At 37.9% G+C, this 8437-nt stretch overlaps 1 protein-coding gene across 3 annotated transcripts in view; it reads left to right on the plus strand.

Annotated features, from left to right (window-relative positions):
- Nucleotides 1-8437, plus strand: part of NME7 (NME/NM23 family member 7) — a 183337-nt gene that overhangs the window by 173929 nt on the left and 971 nt on the right. The window lies entirely within an intron of this gene.

The raw sequence follows: 8437 nt of genomic DNA on the forward strand, positions 1-8437 counted from the left end.
ATTTACTATATATAAGGCTGAGGGGGATTCAGTTCTCTGTAGCCTACAGTCTGGTTGGAGAAGATAAACCTTGTGCACTGATAACTTTGATATAAATGATAATGTGAAAGCTCATAAGATATAAACAAAATACTATAAGAATTCAAAGTTTGGAGAGACCACTTTTGATTACGGTGGGCAGAACAACAAGGAATTCGGGGGGGGGGGGCAGTGGCATTTGAGATGAATCTATGAACTTGGGTAGGGATATCCACTGTGGGTATTTTGGAGGCACTCCAAGAGAAAGTAATATCTGGAGCATAGGCACAGAAATGGGAAGTTGAAGGGTGTATTTATGGACCAGTAGGTGCTACCTTACTTATAGGTTTTGAGGAGTACTGCATACACATAAATTCATCTTATTATCATTATTGTGGTGATACTTAAAATAGCAGTAACAGTAGAAGTGCTGGTGGTGGTGGTGGTGGTGGTAATAGTAGTAGTAGTGGCAGTAGTAATATTAAGGCATCTGGGAGGCACAGTAGATAGAGCACTAGACCTGGAGTTAAAAAGACTAAATTCTCAACCTGCTTCCTCCTAGCTGTGTGGACCCTGGATATGTCATTTATCCTCTGTCTCAGTTTCCTCATCTAGATAATGAGGGTGATACTAATAATAGCTACCTCCCAGGGTTGTTGTGAGGATTAAATGAGATAATATTTGTGTAGTCCTTTGTACCAGCACATAGTAAGTGCTTAATAAGTGCTTATTTCCATAGCAGTAGTAGTAGTAGTAGTAGTAGTAGTAGTAGTAGTAGTAGTAGTAGTAGTAGTAGTAGTAGTAGTAGTAGTAGTAGTAGTAGTAGCAGTAGCCAGTAGTGGAAGTGGTGGTGGTGGTGGTAGCTAGTCTTGAAGACTGATGGTGAAAAGTCTTGAATATTCTTGAAAATCGGCTTTTTCTGAGGTGTTTGTGATTGAGTCATGGCTGAATTAAAGATCTAGAGTTTCTAGAAAATCAAGACAAGTGACTTTCACGAAAGGGCATATTTCACAGCTTAGATCCTGGCGAACAAGAGATAACGTCTTTCTGAATGTAGCCAGCTCATTCTTGGAAAGGCTTATATTATAGAGATTTATCCTGAAACAAGGATCATTTTACTCACTTGATTAAAACCATTCTTGAGTGCTCCCTGGATGGTTTCCCTCTATATTCACAAAGCATTTATTCCTGAATTTTCAAGGTAATCACACTTGGTTCCGCTTCACAGGGTAAATATACATAGAGACCAAAAGTTTCATAATCCTTTAAGAATCTAGGACCATAAGATATCATTTGGACTTTAGTAGATGAAAGCCCAGCTATCAAAATCTTTCAATCACTGATAATAACTTTAATTAGGGAGTTGGGACAGTTCCCTACAGTTTGAACAACAAAGCCTTCTATTGTTTTGAAATAGCTAAAGCTCAAATTAGATTTTACTCAGACAGGTATGGAACAAAAAACTGTGGCTTTCTGGTCCTCCTGCTCCCTGTATATGTACATGCTTCCTTCCTAGGAATCCATTATTTCAACAGACTTGAAAGTCTGTTTCTCTAGTTTGATATTTGAAAAGATTTCTAATTTCATTATATGGTCACTGCCCCAGTGAAGCAGACTGCATCTTATCCTCGATTTCTTATGCCATGTTGCTTTTGTCTGTATTTTATGATAAATTCCCACTGTGCTAAAGACCTAGTTCTTTACGCATCAAGAAGATATTAGTGTATATTCTTGGTTTGTCCATGTATTATTATCTAACATTCATAAATCATAGATTGAGGGTTAAAAGAGATCATAGGTTTTAGAATTGGATCTTATAGGTTCTTAACTCCAAATCTCTTATTAATAAGGAAACTGAGGCTAAGAGAGTTGAAGTACTTTGCTCAGGATAACATAGCCGGTAGGTGGCTGAGGCAGGATTCCAACCCAGATCTTCCTGGCTCCAAGTTCAGCGCTTTACCAACTATACCCTGTTCTTTCATTTTTCCTATCCAATTGGGCCACTTTCTTTCTTGATCGTACTCAGTACTCAAATGAATCTAGGAAGGGATTCATTTGGAAGTTCTCGCCAGTGATACAGACCACATCTCTTCACCACCTGTCCATTTCACATCTCTTGTCCATGCTCTCCCCCGACATGCTAAGAGACCCTTCCTTGCTTCCTTCAGGTGTTATAGGGCAATCAGCAGAGGGTTCTGGCTGACTACTCCTTGTCACCCATTTGCCTCTCCGTATGACCCCTCCATCTTTTCTTCCTGTCATACAATTCCTTGATGATACCTTTTATTCCTGGTCATTCTTGAAGTTCTCCATGCTTGCTCACGTGCTCTTTTCTGTTGCTTTCTTTGTGACATTGATTTTTAATTCTTTGGAGACTGTTGTAGTTCATGTTTTTCTACCACACAAAGTCATTGGTAGAAATTTTGGTACCAAAAAAATGGACCTTTGTTTTTATAAGAAGTTTGAGGTCATTGAAGGAGCTTTGCAATTTGTTGAAGGCAATTCAACCTTTTTTTCTTCTCTTGTTTAGCTCAGGGCCCACCTTATCAAGCTGTACTGTCATATACATGTACGTATGTGTATGTGTCTATGTATATGTGCATACACACATATACATATACGCATTGATGGACAGGTTCCACTGGTAAATCATTGAAATGCATGCATCTAAGTGTGATAGGATCACTATATGAGCCTGTGCTCCTCCCCCACATCCTTCATATAAGTTAAGCTAGTTCTTCCTTAAAAGGCAAGGAAGCTGTCCTTAAGATTTGATGAAACCAGGTTGATAAGGCGTAAGCCATTGATTCAGTTTCCAGGTATCCTCTAGGCATATGGCTTCCTGGTTCCCTAATGGCATAAAAAAGGACCACCCATGAGCCTTGGCAGATGTCCCAGGGCCACATGAGTCGCTACACCTGGCCTGCTAACAAAACATGTTTTCATATAAAATCAAAGGGTGTCGACATATCAAGTGCTACATTATCCTTGTTGAATATCATTTCTCTGTTATGTCTTAAGTAAACCTCCTTTCCTTAACTGTTGCATGAACTATAAGTATTTCATTTCATTCCAACTCTGACCTCACACTAATTGACCCTACAGACAACTGGCCTACCTCTTGAGTAAAGCCTACTCATTTTATTGGGCAGTAGACATATTCTTCATCCATTTGGTTTTTCCCTTGTGGATGGTCAGGCTAAAGTCCTTTGATTCTTGACCTCTCCCTCTTTTAACTTTATTTTTAATTTATGGAATAAAACAAATATTTCCATAACATATTACAATAAAAAGTTGATTATACATGAAACTGCAAATCTACTATGCACAATAATGCTTTGCACCTTAAAAAAATCAGCATAGTATCATTTGCAAACAGGAGATTCTGGAAGACCTCACCATGCACAGGAACTCCCTCTTCCATTTCAGACTCCTCTATCACAATGGTGAACACGTTTGTGCAGGAGACATATCTTTGTTTTGTGCCTCACCTTCTGTTTATGAGCAGAAGGTCATTGAAATGGGTTATTTCTGCTACTTCTTTTGAGGAATCTTGAATAAATTTTACATACACATTTATATAATATACATATACATATGTTTGCATATGCATATGTATATGTTTATTTATATATATTCACATAGACACATAGACACACAACATTATACTACCTCCCCATCTATACCTCTTAGAATACCAAATTTCCTTTACATCCAAGCCAGGGTGCCAGTTCCTATGCAGAACTTTCACTGATCCCTCCAGATGCTAGTTCTTTTTTCTTCCTCAAATTACCTTATATTGCTTTATCTATACACTTGTTACATGCTCTATCCTCTAGGAAGAGGCAGTCTTCTTAAAGACAGAGATTTTTATTTTTGGCTAGCCAGTGCCTACTAGATGCTAGAAATATTAACCAAACTGAGCTTCTTTTCTGCTCTAGAATCTAACTTAAGCTATAAATTTCTATATTAGCACAGAATTATAGAACTAGAAACAATCTTTTAGCTTAACTATATGTAGCTCTAACTATATGATTATATATATATGTACACACATGTGTACATGTGCACTCCTTATGGAATACTTTCCTGAACTTGAACTTTTACTTGAAGTTTGGGTCCGCAGAGGTACAGCTGTTCTCAGGTTTGAAGGATAACCTCGTGAGTGGATATTTCTAACAGTGTAGCTCCTGAGCCCCCACTGGTTTGTTTCACATTAACAGATGGTAGATTTTGCTTTTAGCAAAGTCATTCATTTGGTAAGATGGGATAGCAGGAAAAGTTGTTATAAAATATTCCGCTCAAAAACTTGTACTCTACCACAAATACACATAGGTACATGGAAAGAGTGGGTTCAAATACATGTAGCAAAGGGATAATTCACAACTCCTGATTCTGAAAGTCATTTCTCCCTTTGTAGAGACCTTAAGAAGCTCCTTTGGGTTAAAACTCTAATCTGAGTATTGCCACTCATATAGGCTTTTAAAACATGTTCCTGAGGATGGAGCCAAGATGGTGGAGTAACAGCAAGGACTTTCCAGAGCACTCCTGCCAAACCCAGCCAAATAACTGTAAAAAATGGCTGTAAACAAATTCTAAAGCTGCAGAACCCACAGAATGATGGAGTGAAGCAAATCTCTAGCCCAAGACAACCTGGAAGGTCACCGGAAAGTGTCTATGATGCCATGCTGGGAGCAGAGATGTACTTTGACAAAGAGCTTGAAAGTCAAGTAAATGGCTGGGGAAATGAGCAAAAACTGGAAAAGAGAATCAGACTATAGAATCTTACTTTGGTGACAAGGAAGACCAAAGCATGCAAACAGAAGAAAACAAAGTCAAAGCTCCTCCATTCAAAGTCTCCAAGAAAAATATGAATTGGTCTCAGGCCATGGAAGAGCTCAAAAAGGATTTTGAAACCAAGTAAGAGAAATAGAGAAAAAATTGGGAAGAGAAATGAGAGTGATGCAAGAAAATCATGAAAAATGAGTCAACTGCTTGCTAAAGGAGGCCCCAAAAATGCTGAAGAAAATAACACTTTAAAAAATAGACTAACCCAAATGGCAAAAGAGATCCAAAAAACCATTGAGGAGACGAATGCCCTGAAAAGCAGAATTGGCCAGGTGGAAAAGGAGATCCAAAAGCTCGCTGAAGAAAATAATTCCCTAAAGAATAGAATGGATCAGATAGAAGCTAATGACTTTATGAAAAAAATCAAGAAATTATAAAACAAAACCAAAGGAGTGAAAAAATAGCAGACAATGTGAAATATCTTGTTGGAAAAACAACTGACCTGGAAAATAGATCCAGGAGAGATCATTTAAAAATTATGAGACTATCTGAAAACCATGATCAACAAAAGAGCCTAGACATCATCTTTCATGAAATTATTAAGGAAGACTGCCCTGATATTCTAGAACCGGAGGGTAAAATAAATATTGAAAGAATCCACCAATCACCTCCTGAAAGAGATCCCAAAAGAAAAACTCCTAGGAATACTGTAGCCAAATTCCAGAGTTCCCAGGTCAAGGAGAAAATATTGCAAGCAGCCAGAAAGAAAAAATTTGAATATTGTGGAAATACAATCAGGATAACACAACATCTAGCAGCTTCTACATTAAGATATCGAAGGGCTTGGAATATAACATTCCGGAAGTCAAAGGAACTAGGATTAAAACAAAGAATCACTTACCCAACAAAACTGAATATAATACTTCAAGGGAAGAAATGGTCATTCAGTGAAATAGAGGACTTTCAAGCATTCTTGATGAAAAGACCAGAGCTAAATAGAAAATTTGACTTTCAAACACAAGAATCAAGAGAAATATGAAAAGGTAAACAGGAAACAGAAATCATAAGGCTTACTAAAGTCTGTTTACATTCCTACATGGAAAGATAATATTTGTAATTCTTGAAATTTTTCTCAGTATTTGGGTAGTTGGAGGGATTATGCACACATACACACACACACATACACACACGCAGCACAGGGTGAGTTGAATAGAAAGAGATGATATCTAAAAAAAATAAAATTAAAGGGTTAGAGAGGAATATATTGGAAGGGGAAAGGGAGAAATGGAATGGGGCAAATTATCTCTCATGAAAGAGGCAAAAAAAGCTTTTTCAATGGAGGGAAAATTGGGAAGGTGAGAGGGAAAAAGTGAAGCTTACTCTCATCACATTTGGCTTAAGGAAGGAATAACATGCACACTCAATTTGGTATGAAAATCTATCTTACACTACAGGAAAGTAGAGGAGAAGGGGATAAGTGGGTTGTGGGGGGGATGATAGAAGGGAGGGCAAATGAGAGGAGGGGTAATTAGAAGTAAACATTTTTGGGAAGGGACAAGGTCAAAAGAGAGAATAGAATAAATGGGGTGCAGGATAGGATGGAGGGAAATATAGTTAGTCTTTCACAACATGACTTTTATGGAAATCTTTTGCATAACTACACATGTATAACCTATATGGAACTGCTTACCTTCTCAGTGGGGATGGGTGGAGAGGGAGGGAGAGGAGTTGGAACTAAAGTTTTAAAAACAAATGTTAAAAATTGTTTTTACATGCAACTGGGAAATAAGAAATACAGGTAATGGGGTATAGAAATCTATCTTGCCCTACAAGAAAATAGAGGCAATGGGAATAAGGGAAGGGAGGGATGTGATAGAAGGGAGGGCAGATTGAGGGAAGGGGTAATCAGAATGCATGGTGTCTTGGGGTGGGGGGAGGGGAGAGATGGGGAGAAAATTTGAAACTCAAAATTTTGTGGAAATGAATGTTAAAAACTAAAAGTAAATTTTTAAAAGAGACATGTTTTTTCTTTGAGCCCATCCCTGGCATTTCTCTGGGAGAGATCACAGTTGCAGAAGTTACCTTTGTTTTGGGGTAATTGTCTTTCAGCATCTGTGCCTCTCTTCAGTGTACCTTTCCACTCTCAGTTTGATCTATCATTCCCCATTAGACCAATCTATGACATGGTCAGTTGGGAGAGATGGGAGTGGGGAAGAGGGAGAAGGAGATGAAATCCCCTACCCACTCAAATGTGAATTCCTGTCGAAAGATCATTATTTTTTTCTCTCCAATTCTGGCTCAGATTGTAGAATTATTGAAATCCCTTCAGCTATTTAAAGTCCTCAGACACATTGCCAGCTCACCCATATAGCCAGTCACACAATTCCCCTTTTGACTCAATCAGAGTTTCACACCTCTGAGAAGGATTACATTAAAACCTAATCATGTGTGGCTATCTACTTTACACTTTGGATTACATTCAGTGATACCTTCTTACACTGAGATGAGATGTGAAACCCCCTTTCTTACATACATAAAGCATACATATTTTCCAACATAGTTTGGATTTTTAAAAAGTACATATATGTAGAGATATACAGATGTGTATATTTATATATATAGATGTACTTGTACATACATATTGGTATAAGTGGGGAGTGATTCTTGGATTTTACGTAAAATAGATTATTTTTCCATTGGAAATAGCTTCTATATATTTATTTACATATATAATTGGTACCATTTAAATACCAATTGTTCATCAAGTTAAATAAATGTTCTCTTTTCCTATGAATATTCCAGAAGATTTGTTATTCCATCTCTCTATTTGCTCTACCAATGTAGAGCTCCATCTTTCTGTTATTTGTTTATTCACTGCAGCCAGTTTAAATATGTACAGATGCATATGCACACACACACACACACACACACACACACACACACACGTATTTCCTGATGATCCAGTCGTTTTGTAATAAGCCTTTCTAAGCTTACTGAAGCTATTCCCCAGTGACAACCACACAGTCTGTCACTGGCTCAATACTCCAAAGTTTATCTTGCTCACTAATATCTGCCATACCTTGCATTCTTCTGGCAAAGACTTTATGAACTTGGGCTCACCTCCATGCCATAATGAGACTTTGCAGCAGGACTTGGGGGTGGGGGGGAGGTCCTTCAGCATAGACAGCTCCCTCCACCATTGTAGATCTCGATATATCTGTGACAGTGTGGGTTTGAGAGTTGCCTGAGGGACACATAGGTGAAGAAAGTGACTTGCCCAGCATTATATATATGACTGCAGGCAGAGGCTGTATTTGAATCCCATCCAACAGCCCATGCTCATTTTCCTGTCTCAGTCTAAATCTCACACCAAGCCTGTTCTGCTTATTGTTCTGATTCACTGCACATCCAGGCTTTTACTCAAGACATTTTGCAATAGTTCAGCAGCGATTCACTTGGAAGTAGAGTAAAATTACTCTCTACTTCTTTATAATTAGTAATTACTTTTTAGAGCCCTAATCTTCTAAATTCAAGACATTCATTTATATTTTTTCTTGACTATTTCACTTAAGTTTACTTTATTTTCTGAAATATTCAGATCTCTTTGCAGTTAAGTGGTAGCTATTTCCCA

Source organism: Notamacropus eugenii, chromosome 2, assembly GCF_028372415.1.
Source record: "Notamacropus eugenii isolate mMacEug1 chromosome 2, mMacEug1.pri_v2, whole genome shotgun sequence".
Taxonomy (NCBI): Eukaryota; Metazoa; Chordata; class Mammalia; order Diprotodontia; family Macropodidae; genus Notamacropus; species Notamacropus eugenii.